The following is a 14,812-nucleotide window of genomic DNA, read 5'->3' as shown; positions in this document are numbered from 1 at the left end:
TGGTTGCACAACAGTGTGAACATTCTAAATAATGCTGAACTGTACACTTAATATGGTGAAAATGGTAAACTTATGTATACTTTACTACAATTAAAAAACATTACTGGTGTCATTTTCAAAGGACACAGGAGGCATCAACTGAAGGCAGTTTGACCATATCAAAAAGAATAATGAGGGGCACCTAGGTGTCTCATTCGGTTGTGTCCGATTCTTGATTTTGGCTCAGGTCATGATCTCAGGGTTGTGAGATCAAGCCTTGTGTTGGGCTCCACACTCAGCATGGCATCTCCTTGAGATTTTCTCTCTGTCTCTCCCCTCCTTGTGTGCACACGCTCACATCTCTCTCTAGATAAATAAATAATTAAAAAAAAAAGAATAACAAGGGGTGCCTGGGTGGCTCAGTCAATTAAACATCTGCCTTTGGCTCAGGTCATGATCCCAGGGTCCTGGGAACGAGCCCCGCATCAGGATCACTGCTCTGCGGGAAGCCTGCTTCTCCCTCTCCCACTCCCCCTGCTTGTGTTCCCTCTCTCGCTGTGTCTCTCTGTCAAATAAATAAATAAAACTTTTTTAAAAAATAAAAAAGAATAATGATTGTAGGAAATGAATGTGTGTGTGTGATCTTAAAATTTGTAAGTTTCTGATACTAAAAAAATTTTTAGCCACTTTTGGATACTGCTAGGGCACCAATTAACTCATTATTCTGAAACTGCTAAATAAAGGTAAAAAAATTCTGAATACAAAAAAGATATGTGTAGAGAGAAATAACATTTGCAGCCAGTTTGAAGGATCTTTCTTTTTGGCCCTCTTATTTTGGTATCTATGTTCACTGAAAGCTGATTATTGCCTTGTGTGTGGGCCACTTGCCAGCCTGACAGATAAGCTTGGGTATGGACATTCAAAAGAAAAATTATCAAATATCAAACATGTTTCTTGTGGGGCATGAATCTCAGCCAGGAATGCAAAATTACCCTTTTTTCCTTTATCTGTACCTCTAGTTGTGGAGGAAATATTATATTATTCTCTCATCAGAACTGGATTAAATATGATCTGTTGAAAATGGAAGTTAGGACACTAAAGTTAGAAATCTCTTAAGTTGGAATTTGAGTGGTATGCAATATGATATTATGGAAATACGCATAAAATACCCTTTTCCTTCTAGGTTTTGTCTGCATTTGCTATAGAACTTTATAAAAATTGTTAACCAGGGGGCGTCTGGGTGGCTCAGTTGGTTAAGCAACCGATTCTTGATTTTGGCTCAGGTCATGATCTCAGGGCATCGGGCTGGAGCCTGCTTAAGATTCTCTCTCTCCCTCTGCCCCTCCCCTCTGCTTGCACATATGCACAAAGGCATGTGCTCTCTCTCTTTTTCTCTCTCTCTTTTTTTCTAAAAAAAAGAAAAAAAATTTGTTAACCAGATTCTTCTCCATGGACCAAAACACCTCAAACAGTAGATAACACTAGCAGCTATTCATATTTTATTTAATGTCCATTTTATTAGTATTATAATTTATTTAAACATTTCTTCAAACATTAAACATAAATGATTGATTTTCCTCTAAGTATTTACATGCTACCTAAGATGAATATATCAAATTTTACACATTTAACAAATTAAATTACCCAAATGCTTAAGCATTGATTGCAAACTTATTTAATCAAACTCTTCTAAACACTAAATAAAATCATGAATCTCCTCTATCAAATGCTTCAGATAACTAGCAGGAAAGAGTACATAGAAACATAGTGATAATTACCTAATGAATTACACTTACTAGTATAAATTACAAATATGCTAATGCCATGAATTGATTAATTGATTGATTTCTTATATTTTTTCTGGGGTTGCCTTTCTAGAGCTGCAGAGAGTTTTACCAGCACTGAGAGGAAAAAGGACGCCTTCCCAGATTAGCTGAGGTTTCAGGATCTGGTTGTCAAGCAACTGATTTCTTGTCAAGACCCAGCATCCATTGTGCTGTTTAAGACTTTTAAATGTGAGCCACTGTAAAAAGACTGAGTCCCTTTTTATATTTCACTTTCTCCTTTACATCAGTGAGACTTTTAAATCCATGTCTTTCAGGAGGTTTTTAGTTCTTGAAGCTTCGTGTATTTCCAAGAAATGATACATTCTTTAACTTTCACATGGTCTGCATTACCAAGCTTATCTTGCCATTAAGGCCTGATTTCTTAGTATTACTTGAAATTGATGGGTTTAATGCATTATATTTAATAAGGTCCTTCAGAGTTTTTGTCTACAAGTGAATGAGGGATCATTCCATCTTTGGGACATTTGGCTCACTGATTATCTGGGAACAATTACATATAACCACTAGTATTGATGACCTGATAGATCTCACAGTTCCCCGAGGCTCTGTTCACTTATTAAAATATCTTTTTTTCCTCTTTGTTTCTCATATTGGATAATTTCTATTTTTATCTTTTAAAAAAATCTGACGTCCTCAATTTGCTCTTAAGCTCAGCCAATGAATTCTTATTTTCAGGTATTATACTTTTCAGTGATAGAATTTCCATTTGGTTCTTTTTTTATGGTGTCTATTTCTCTGCTGAGATTTTTTTCTCTTTGTATTAATTATGAGCATATTTTCTTTTATGTCTAGACGCATAGTCATAGTAGCTGATTAAAAATCTTTGTCTACTAATTCCAACCTCTAGATCATCTCAGAGTTAGTATCTGCTGGTTGTCTTCTAAAGATAGGTCATGGGCACCTGGGTGGCTCAGTTGGTTGAGTGACTGCCTTCGGCTCAGGTCATGATCCTGGAGTCCCTGGATCGAGTCCCGCATCAGGCTCCCTGCTCGGCAGGGAGTCTGCTTCTCCCTCTGACCCTCCCCCCTCTCATGTGCTCTCTCTCATTCTCTCTCTCTCAAATAAATAAATAAAATCTTTAAAAAAAAATAAAGATAGGTTATGATTCTCAATGGGGAAAAACTGAGAGCTTTTCCATTAAAGTCAGGCACACGACAGGGATGTCCACTCTCACCACAATTGTTCAACATAGTACTAGAAGTCCTAGCCTCAGCAATCAGACAACAAAAAGAAATAAAATGCATGCAAATTGTCAAAGAAGAAGTCAAACTCTCTCTCTTCGCAGATGACACGATACCTTACGTTGAAAACCAAAAGACTCTACCCCCAAATTACTAGAACTCAAGATAGCAATTCAGCAATGTAGCAGGATACAAAATCAATGCACAGAAATCAGTTGCATTTCTATATACTAACAATGTGACTGAAGAAAGAGAAATTAAGGAATCGATCTCATTTACAATTGCACCAAAACCATAAGATACCTAGGAATAAACCTAACCAAAGAGGTGAAGGATCTGTACTCTAGAAACTACAGAACACTTATGAAAGAAATTGAGGAAGACACAAAGAGATGGAAAGAGTTCTATATTCATGGATTAGAAGAAAAAACATTGTGAAAATGTCTATGCTGCCCAGAGCAATCTACACATTCAATGCAATCCCCATCAAAATACCATCAACATTTTCCACAGAGCTGGAACAAACAATCCTAAAGTTTGTATGGAACCAGAAAAGACCCCGCATAGCCAGAGGAATGTTGAAAAAGAAAACCAAAGCTGGGGCATAACAATGCCTGACTTCAAGCTCTATTACAAAGCTGTGATCATCAAGACAGTATGGTACTGGCACAAACACAGACACATAGATCAATGGAACAGAACAGAGAGCCCAGAAATGGACCCTCAACTCTATGGTCAACTAATCTCTGACAAAGCAGGAAAGAATATCCAATGGAAAAAAGACAGTCTCTTGAATAAATGGTGTTGGGAAAATTGGACAGCCACATGCAAAAGAATAAAACTGGACCATTCTCTTACACTATACACAAAGATAAACTCAAAATGGATGAAAGATCTAAATGTGAGACAGGAATCCATTAAAGTCCTAGAGGAGAACACAGACAGCAACCTCTTCGACCTGCATAAAGCAAACGTCTTGTAAGATACGTCTCTAAAGGTAAGGGAAACAAAAGCAAAAATGAACTATTGGGACTTCATCAAGATAAAAAGCCTCTGCACAGCAAAGGAAATAGTCAACAAAACTAAAAGGCAACCTACAGAATGGGAGAAGATATTTGCAAATGACATTACAGATAAAGGGCTGGTATTCAAGATCTATAAAGAACTTCTCAAACTCAGCACCCAAAAAACAAATAATCCAGTAAAGAAATGGGCAGAAGACATGAACAGACACTTCTCCAAAGAAGACATACAAATGGCTAACAGACACATAGACGCATGGAAAAATGCTCCACATCACTTGCCATCAGGGAAATACAAATCAAAACCACAATGAGATTCCACCTCACACCAGTCAGAATGGCTAAAACTAACAACTCAGGAAACAACAGATGTTGGTGAGAATGCAGAGAAAGGGAAACCCTCTTACATGGTTGGTGGGAATGCAAGCTGGTGCAGCCACTCTGGAAAACAGTATGGAGGTTCCTCAAAAAGTTAAAAATAGAGCTACCCTATGACCCAGCAATTGTACTACTAGGTATTTACCCCAAAGATACAAATGTAGTGAAAAGAAGAACATGCACCCCAATGTTCATAGCAGCAATGTCCACAATAGCCAAATTGTGGAGGGAGCTGAGATGTTCTTCCACAGATGAATGGATAAAGAAGATGTGATATATGGAATATTACTCAGCCATCAGAAAGGATGAGTATCTACCATTTGCATCGACATGGGTGGAACTGGAGGGGATTGTTCTGAGTGAAGTAAGTCAGGCACAGAAAGACAATTTTCATATGGTTTCACTCATATGTGGAACATAAGGAATAGTGCAGAGGCCACGTCGGGTGAGGGGACTGAATGGGAAGAAATCAGAGAGGGAGACAAACCATATGAGACTCTTGACTCTGGGAAACAAACTGAAGGTTGCAGAAAGGGAGGTGGCTGGGGGCATTAAAGAGGGCACGTGATATGGTGAGCACTGGGTGATATACTCAACTAATGAATCATTGAACATTATATCAAAAACTAATAATGTACTATAACTTGGCTAATTGAATTAAAAAAAAGTAAAGACAGATCATATTTCCCTGTTTCTTTGTATGTCACGTAATTTTGGAATGTCTCCTGGATATTGTGAGTGATATACTACATAGACTCTGGACTCTGCTATGTTATCACAAAAAGCATTGATGTTTTGTTTGGGCAGGATGATAACTTGCTGAACTAAAACTGCAAACTCTGTCTTCCCTCTTTCACTCTGGCTTGGAGCTTGGCTGTGCATGTGATTCAGCGGTTGGTGATGGGTCTGGGCTGTGTTTATACATAAAACTTGGTTCTCTGGCCCTCTCATTTCTGAGACTATCCTCCTCATTTTCCAACTGCTAGTTCTGCCCAATCTCAGTTCTCCTATTCTTCAAGCCAATAAGACTTAAAAAAAAATCCCAGGTTTAGCCACATGGTACAGACTGGGACCACCCCTCATCACATTTAAAAAAAAAAAAAAAAGACAACTCACCCAGTGTCTTCTCTTCTTCCTTGTGTCTATCTCCTTCTAGTATCTTCCTGTTTTTGTTTGTTCTTTAGTATCTTTAGGTGGTTGTTTTAATATTTCATCCAGAGTTTATAATTGTTATTTGTGGGAAGGAACTACCCATCCATTGCCAGAACATCTTTTTAAGGTCAAGGGTTCAGCCTAAATTTTCTACCATAATATATGTTGCTCTCGAAATAAGTCAAACAGAGAAAGACATGTATCATATGACCTCACTGATATGAGGAATTCTTAATCTCAGGAAACAAACTGAGGGTTGCTGGAGTGGGGGGTGGGGTGGGAGGGATGGGGTGACTGGGTGATAGACATTGGGGAGGGTACGTGCTCGGGTAAGTGCTGTGAATTGTGTAAGACTGTTGAATTTCAGATCTGTACCTCTGAAACAAATAATGCAATATATGTTAAGAGAAAAAAAAAAAGAAGAAGGTAGCAGGAGGGGAAGAATGAAGGGGGGGAATCGGAGGGGTAGATGAACCATGAGAGATGATGGACTCTGAAAAACAAACTGAGGGTTCTGGGGGGGAGGGGGGTGGGAGGATGGGTTAGCCTGGTGGTGGGTATTGAGGAGGGCATGTTCTGCATGGAGCACTGGGTGTTATGCACAAACAATGAATCATGGAACACTACATCTAAAACTAATGATGTAATGTATGGGGATTAACATAACAATGAAAAAATTAAAAAAAATATATGTTGCTCTCCTTATTCTATTTTTTTTTACAGTATGAAGTGTCATCGGCCATTGAAAATTTTAGTGCATCACAGAAATGATTGCAAGGGAAAGGTTTCCTCTAAACAGGGAGTACTAAAAAGGTTGGCTAAGTCTTGTATACATGTAATCCTATATTATTTTGCTGGAGTTTATGATGGACTGATCTATGCGGATTCTGATTCCACCTGATAGCAACTGCATGGTTGGAGCAAGAGTTTTAACATCTCTAGGTTTGTTTTTCTTTTTATCAAAGAAAGATTATGATTCACTGTCCTCTCTATCCGCAAAGCTGATATAGTTAAGTGATATGCTACACTTAAAAGTATTTTAGAATGAAAGCAATTATAATGATTGCTTAAGATGGGGAATGAGGACATTATGGCTTTAGCTCAAACCCTTCACCTCCCATCCTCCTTCTGCAATTAGCAGACCGGGATAGGGCAGTATTATCAGGGAGGTCTGGTGGTCAGCCATTTAGGCAAGGCCTCACCAGATGGCAGGATCATATGATGGTGTGCCAGAGTCCGACCCTCAACCTCACATACATTTATGTTTAGTCTTACTAGTGTTCCAGAACAGATCAGACTGATTTATCTGACCAAACTCACAGAAGTCTAGCATGCACACAGAAAGCTAATTTGCTAATCTGCAGCAGAGACCAGAGTACTCATATCTGATGTGAGGGGCGCTATGCAGCACAGTGTGGGTGATTCTGTAAGCTAAATTAATAACCCACAGGTTGTTTCTTCATACAGAAATGGGGCAAAGAGACATGAGTAATAACTACAGTAACATGAAAACACCTGCCATTGCTGAGTGCTTTATATTCTTTTTTATTATTTTCACAACCTTACAAATAAGATAATATAATTTCTATTTTTCAGTTTTGAAAACACTAAAACTCAGAGAATTTAAATGTTCTTAAGGTCAAATCCTGGAAGCATGGAAGCCACTTTTCCAGCTGGGGTGAGATCAGATGAACCATCTTGGCCCTAGAAGAAAAAGCACAGCTCTCCAGTGAGGGCTATTTCTTTCCACAGATTCAATGTCTGGACATTTGATGGTCCTGGATAAAGACCTGCAAATTCTCATTCTAAAATTCCCTTATTACCTAGGCTCCATGCTCACTGTCCCTCTTTTATATCCTGTTGCTTTCCTGATTATGATTAGTATAATTAATCTCTTACACTCACATCCTGGTCCAACCTCCTCCATATTATGCCCAAACCTTGCTTGGTTGGATTAATGTGTGTCTCTAAGACTCTTGGGTAAAATGGGCACATACATTCCCTGGGCTGAGACCATGAGCCTTGCCTGTGAAGGATAATAATGTTGCTCCCCTCAAGCTGACATTCTTCACATCTTATCCAACATTTATTAACCAGGTGCAGGAGAAACTGGTTTTCTATTACTTAAAATTGTGTCTTTTTTTTAAATTTAGAGGTTTTATTTATTTATTTGAGAGAGAGATAGCGTATGTGTGTGAGAGAGAGATCACTAGCAGCGGGGAGGGGTAGAGGGAGAAGCAGAGGGAAGAGCCCAATGCGGGGCTTGGTTCCAGGACCCTGGGATCATGACCTGAGTCGAAAGCAGACACTTAACTGACTGAGCCACTCAGGTGCCCAAAATTCTGTCTTTTTTATGTTCAAAGTAAGATAATGAATTTCTGATATAAGCCTACATTTTAGCTCATTTGGAGTTCTCTTTCCTTCCACTGTGCTGTTTCGCTCATAGCTGGACAGTCTAAGTGACCCAACTCACTGGGAGTAGAAGTATGTTCCACTCAAATAATGATACTTATGGTGATGGTAACATTTTCTGAGCTCAACAAATGCCTGTCACTCTCTATGTGCCTTTTTTATTCTCATAAATCAGGTATTGACTGTTCTCTTCATTTTTACGGATAGGGAAGTGAGGTGCTGCAAGGGTAAGAGATTGGTCTCAGGTCACCTCGTAAATGGCTGACAGAATCAAACCCAGGCCCTCTGCCAATACGCTGAACTACCTGTTGGTTAAAATTACGAACTGTTATGGGCTAAGTTGTGTCTCCTCAAAATTCGTGTGTTGCCCTCTAACCCCCAGGACCTCAGAAAATGACTATATTTGGAGACAGGGCCTTGAAAGAGGTGACTGAGTTAAGATGAGGCCATTAAAGTGGGTCTAACCCAATGTGACTGGGGTCCTGGTACGGGAAACACCAGGGCTGTGCCCACACAGAGAGACGTCCTGAGGACACAGTGGGAAGGAGGCCATCCATAAGCCCAAGAGGGAGGTCTCGAGAGACACCAGCTCTGCCGGCACTGTAATCTTGGACCTGGAGCTTCTAGAATGTGGGAAAATACATTCTGTTGTTTAAACCACCGAATCTACCGTATTTTGTTATGGCAAGTACTGCCAAGCTAACACATTCATCTTGCTCAAAGTAATTTTAATGTTCTATCCTCCTGATTTAATTTATCATTTATTCTTCCTTTCTTCATTTTCCCTCCCTCCCGCCCTCCTTCCTCTCTCTCTTCTTCTCCCTTTTCTTCTTCTTCTCCTATTTCTCTTTTTCCTCCTCCTTCTTCTCCCCTTCCTGTCCCCCTTTTTTCGGTCTTTCTGAATGAGAAGGCTTCTTAATCATAATGTGAAAGGATTTAAATTTATATAAAAAAAGAGGGGCGCCTGGGTGGCTCAGTCAGCTAAGTGTCTGCCTTCGGCTCAGGTCATGAGCTCAGGGTCCTGGGGTTGAGCCCCGTGTCGGGCTACCTGCTCAGCAGGGAGTCTGCTTCTCCCTCTGCCTGCCGCTCTCCCCGCTCGTGGTCTCTCTCTTTCTCAAATAAATAAATTTGAAAAAAAAAAAAAGAAAAGAAAAAGAAATCCCTGGTTGTAGTTGGAAGCTCCAGACCACACATGATTGATTACGGCATTCCCGAGGTCTTTGCTGAGTTTTGGTCTCTCCTAGCTGGTTGGTCGGCCTCAGGGCCTCCCCACGACCTTGGTGGCCCTGAGTGCTGATTATGTGCACATGGCACTGAGCCTCAGACAGGATGGGCCCGCTCTCAGCTCTACTCCAGGGTTCTGTCCACCTTGCAGGAAGTGGGGCAGGTTTCTATTCTGCCATCTAGGGATCCCAGGACGGCCCAGACTATACTTGTGAGTTAGTCTAGTGATGCTGCTGTGCCCTCTAGAAATGAGCTCGGGGTTGCTGACTGGTTAGTTGCTTAATATGGCTGTGATTAAAAATGTCCCAAGGAGATGTCTTTTTCTCATTTGAATCTTCAGTGCCCAGCTGCCTTAATATAGGTTTTTGTATTTAGGTACGGTGAGGCCAACAGATCGGATGACATTGAAAAGACAGTTTGTGACTCACAAGTCCCAAGAAAGGGGAGCACATAGTTCTGAGCAGGGCCACCTGGGGAAGCACCATAGTTGGTCAGGAGGCAGAGGAGCGGGGCGGTGTGGCGGGGAGACTGTGGGCAAGAGCCTTTATTGTGGTTTCTATGGGAAGGAACAGGGCAGACAGGGCAAGCGGGTTTTGGATTGGCTAATTTGAATCATTTCAGTGGGCTCTGGGGCACAGGGGCTGCCCCTAGTTCTCAGGTACTGGCTCTGGGAGATTAGGGTACATGGAGAATATTCAGAGTGTGAGAGCCCCATAAAGGAGGCAGCTGAAGTGTGGGGTCTGAATTGGTTGGTTTGCATTTGAAAAGTACACCGGAAGGCAAGCAATGTCAAAGAACTGGGTAGACTTGGGAGGGACAGTCCCTCCAGGGTCAGCAAGACCCCAAAGCATCAGAAACAGAAAATAAAGGACCTGGTTGATATACCAGCACAAGGTTATGCTCGCTGACTAATGACATTGTGGGCATCTCCTGCACTGAAAGACTGGGCCACAGTGCTGAGGACAAACGGCAAGATCCATGCGTGCTCTTGTCAAGTGGGGCTGACAGAGCACTCCCATCCCTTGCGTTTCTTTTCCTACAGATCTCAAAATCTCTACTCTTTTCCCAAGAGTTTTTTGGGGATCAGTGCCTGAAAGAGAGGAGGGATCACTTCCTTGTGGCTTCCAGGCCCATGTGTACCTGTGAAGAGGACGCTCTGTCCCCTTGGCTCCCCTCCAGGGCAGGCCATGTGGGTCTTTGCCCCATCTGAGGCCAGGGGACCGTGTGAGTGCCAGGCATGTTGCTGAGCGCTTTAATATACCTGCTTTCATGGGGCCCTCACATTGGCTTCAGAGGTGGTTTCTCTATTTGTTTCTCTATTTGTTCAGATGTGGAAATGTGGACACCAAGAGAATAACTCGCCAGATGTCATACAATTAGTGGGTTGAGTGGAATTCGAATCCAGCTTGTGTGAGGGCAAAGCTCTATGCTGGGCTGCTACGCAAAGATATAGTGTCATTTCTGGGTGTGACCTGGGCTCAGCTGGGTACCTGGGCTCTGAAAAGGCAAAGACGTTGACTTACTAAATGCCTTTACACCTTTTCTCTTCTCCACCCTGCCCCTCTGGGAAACCACTGGACAGCATTTTGGTATCTTTTACAATTGGAAGCATCCTGCTGCCCATTTGGCTTATGGGCTTGGGGTAGTGGAGAGGGAAGGGAAATCTTATGAAGGTTTTCCAGTGAGCATTTGTCACCCCAGATCTCTGTTTATGAACTTAGGAAGGAAAAGAAATATTGATATCATATTCCCTAGAGCCTCAACACCACCAGGATTTTAGGTGGGAGGTGATAGAGTCAGGCAGGGAACACCAAGTGGGCTGCCCCGGAACGGAGCCTTATGGTGCCAACTAGCATATGGTCCAGCCCTACCTTTCCCTCTGATTTCTCCCCCTTCAGATTTCCCTCCCTTCCCCTATGGTCCTCCGTGCTATTGCTTATGTTCCACATATGAGTGAAACCATATGAAAATTGTCTTCCTCTGCTTGATTTATTTCACTTAGCATAATCTCCTCCAGTCCCATGATGTTGATGTAAAATTTGGGTATTCATCCTTTCTGATGGCTGAGTAATATTCCACTGTATATATGGACCACATCTTCTTTATCCATTCCGTCTGTTGAAGGGCATCTCAGCTCCTTCCACAGTTTGGCTATTGTGAACATTGCTGCTATGAACACTGGGGTGCAGTTGCCCCTTCTTTTCACTACATCTGTATCTTTGGGGTAAATACCCAATAGTGCAATTGCTGGGTCATAGGGTAGCTCTATTTTTAACATCTTGAGGAAACTCCATACTGTTTGCCAGAGTGGCTGTACCAGCTTGCATTCCCATGAACAATGTAAGAGGGTTCCCCTTTCTCCACATCCTCTCTAACATTTGTTGTTTCCTGCCTTGTTAATTTTTGCCATTCTAACTGGTGTAAGGTGGTATCTCAATGTGTTTTGATTTGAATTTCCCTGATGGCTACTGATATTGAATATTTTTTTCATGTGTCTGTTAGCCATTTGTATGTCTTCTTTGGAGAAGTGTCTGTTCATGTCTTCTGCCCATTTCTTGACTGGATTATTTGTTTTTTGGGTGTTGAGTCTGAGAAGTTCTTTATAGATCTTGGATACCAGCCCTTTATCTGTAATGTCATTTGCAAATATCTTCTCCCATTCTGTGGGTTGCCTCTTAGTTTTGTTGACTATTTCCTTTGCTGTGCAGAAGCTTTTTATCTTGATGAAGTCCCAAAAGTTCTTTTTTGCTTTTGTTTCCCTTGCCTTTGGAGACGTGTCGTGAAAGAAGTTGCTGTGGCTGATGTTGAAGAGGTTACTCCCTGGCTGTTCTTCATGCTAAGGGTTCCTCCAGGAGATTGGCTTGCCCCTTCACACACCCTGTCCCCTCCCTGCTTCCCTCTGAGTTCTTAGCCTCAGAAGTCCTAGAGAGGGTCTTAGAAATCTGCATTTTCAACAAGCAGAAAACAGTCAGATGGATGGCTAAGTGAATGCCATAGGTAGGATGTAGTTAGGTCAGAGCAGGGCACTGTCCTTACAGACAGCTGGGGACATTGTATTAACTGCATATCTTATTTTCTGTTTTCTTGGTGTTTTGGCATCTGGGTCTTGCTGACCACATGGAGAGACTGCCCCTTCCAGGGCTAGCTAATTCCTAGAGCTAGCAAACTACTTGATATACATACCAACCAACCCCAGATCTATACACCTACCCACTTCCTTTTATGAAACCCCTCTCATACTGGATACTATCCTCCTGCCCTAAATCACTTGAGGCCCAGGTTTTGGACAACTAGGGGGACCACCCCTATTTCTATCCCAGAGCCTGCTGAAATTATTCAAACTATGCACTCCTAACCCTGCTGAGCGGCTTACCTTGCCTTATTCAATCCTTCAAGCAAAACCCATAATAAATGCCTTTGACCACATTTTCCCCCAACACTTGTGCCCCCTGACTGACCCTGGTTGCTCCCTTCTCTTTGGAACTGTGTATAACAAAAAATTTTTCACCTTCTGACCTGTTGGCCTGAATAATAATTAAACCTACATTTTAAAACTGAGGGCACCTGGCTGGCTCAGTCAGTAGAGCATGTAGCTCTTGATCTCAGGGTTGTGAGTTCAAGCTCCACGTTGTATAGAGATTACTTCAAACAGAAATGTGGGAGGGTGCCTGGGTGGCTCAGTTGGTTAAGTGACTGCCTTCAGCTCACGTCATGATCCCGGAGTCCCAGGATCGAGTCCCACATCGGGCCCCCGGCTCAGCGGGGAGTCTGCTTCTCACTCTGACCCTCTCCCCTCTCATGCTTTCTCTCTCTCTCTCTCTCAAATAAATAAATAAAATCTTAAAAAAAAAAGAAATGTGGGAGAGCTCATTTTCCCTTAAATGGAGTCATAACTTGCCCCCCAAACTATTTGTTAATGATAATCATATTAGGAAGATTCTACACTTGATCTTAGCCAAAAGACCGAGAAGCGATAATTCACCCTGATCTGGTCAATATTTTTACTATTGAAGGGGTAAAAAATGTAGAAAGCATATCAAAATTTTGGATGAAAAAGATTGGAATAGCTATATGTTCAATGGCAATATCAGGTTTTAAAAATATCTCGACACTTTAAATTTATCACTAATGCAAATAAGGGAAAGTTGAACAGAATAAATGTGATGAACTCTATGAAGAAATCAGTTGCTTACTGGTAGCTTAAATATGGTTCATATGAAAAGGACTCAGAAGTCATAGGATGTAACATGGTGGCTGTAAGAAATACAATACAAATATGGGGTTCAGGACAGCCAGTGTTAGTGTCCAAGTCCAAGGATCTGATAGGTCTATACCATACACTATGTATCACATCAAAAGTTTATATCCAGTGTGATCTTTACCTTTTGAGAGAGCATCTCATGGATTGGAATGTGTCCATAAAAGGCTGACCAGAACGATAATGGGTAGAGGCTACCAACTGAAATAAACCCCTCCAAAATGTCAAGGGTTATATACATAAAAAGGTTGGAGTTATTCTGTGTAGATACAAAGCATAGAGCTAAGACCCATTGAGAGATTAATGGAGAAGTGGATTTTACCTCTATATGAGGAAGAATTTTCTCTTAATTAGTATTGTTCAAAAGTGGAATATGAATTTTCTTGAATCACAGAAAGTATTCGGAGAGTAATCACTAGTTGGAGGGGTTGTCAATTAAATTTCTCCATTAAGTGGACAGTTAGACTCACTCACTTAAAAGCTACTTTCTCATTTAAAATTAAAAACAAAATTTGCAATTGTTTTGGTCTTAAGTTTTCTCATATATAAGATAATATATGCCTCATAGAGTTTTATTAGTATATCATTATTCTTTCTATTACAAAAATATAAACGACTAGATTATTTTTCTTGAATCACATTGATAATTTTTCTTTGGGAAAAAAGCATAAATCTGTGTGAGTGCACAGGATAAATCTGGTTTCCACCCATGTTAAAGATAAAATGGTTATCCTCTTCCTACTTACTCCCATCATTGGATAGATAGCTTTGCCTGAATGGTCAACATCGTCCCATCAGCTAGCTCTCTGTTCTGTAAATGTGACCAGTGAGATTAGGGGTCGATGAGGCTTTCCAATTTTATTGTTGACTTTTGCTGTTTGAAGATCTTGAAACTGAGCCTCAATTTCTTTGATAAGTTTTTCTTCCTCTATTCAACATATTATGGACAAATTAAACTGGCTTTATCAATTCCGTGGCTGGAGAAAACTGTAAATTTTTCCCTCCAAATTTTTGGTTTGACATGGACTCTGTTAGCTTGAAAATAAAAAAACAAGAGACAGACACAACAAAGCCCTAAACTGACCAGGTTATGAGTTACATGTGAAACAGAATTTGGAAGGGTCATCACTGATTTTATTTAAATCTATCATTTCTCCCAAACCAAGCATAATAAATTCCATCTGAGAGGCTCTAAGTTTGGGCATCTGAAATGCATTGATGGCAAAATGGTGGACAAAGTTACTTGTTTATCAATTTTGTGGGTGAGATTGGAGAAGCATAGAATTTTTTATTGACACTCCAGAGTCTTCCTTGTCCTATTTATAACCCAGGGAACAAAATGCCCTGAACTTTACACAC

The 14,812-nt window shown here is 41.0% G+C and overlaps 1 pseudogene; it reads right to left on the bottom strand.

The window, feature by feature from the left end:
• Positions 1–13,029: 13,029 nt before the first annotated feature.
• On the bottom strand, positions 13,030–13,170 carry LOC123324817 (annotated as a pseudogene).
• Positions 13,171–14,812: the final 1,642 nt, after the last annotated feature.

The sequence above is a fragment of the Neomonachus schauinslandi genome, chromosome 4 (genome assembly GCF_002201575.2).
Source record: "Neomonachus schauinslandi chromosome 4, ASM220157v2, whole genome shotgun sequence".
Lineage (NCBI taxonomy): Eukaryota > Metazoa > Chordata > Mammalia > Carnivora > Phocidae > Neomonachus > Neomonachus schauinslandi.
This window is presented reverse-complemented; position numbering and strand designations above follow the sequence as displayed.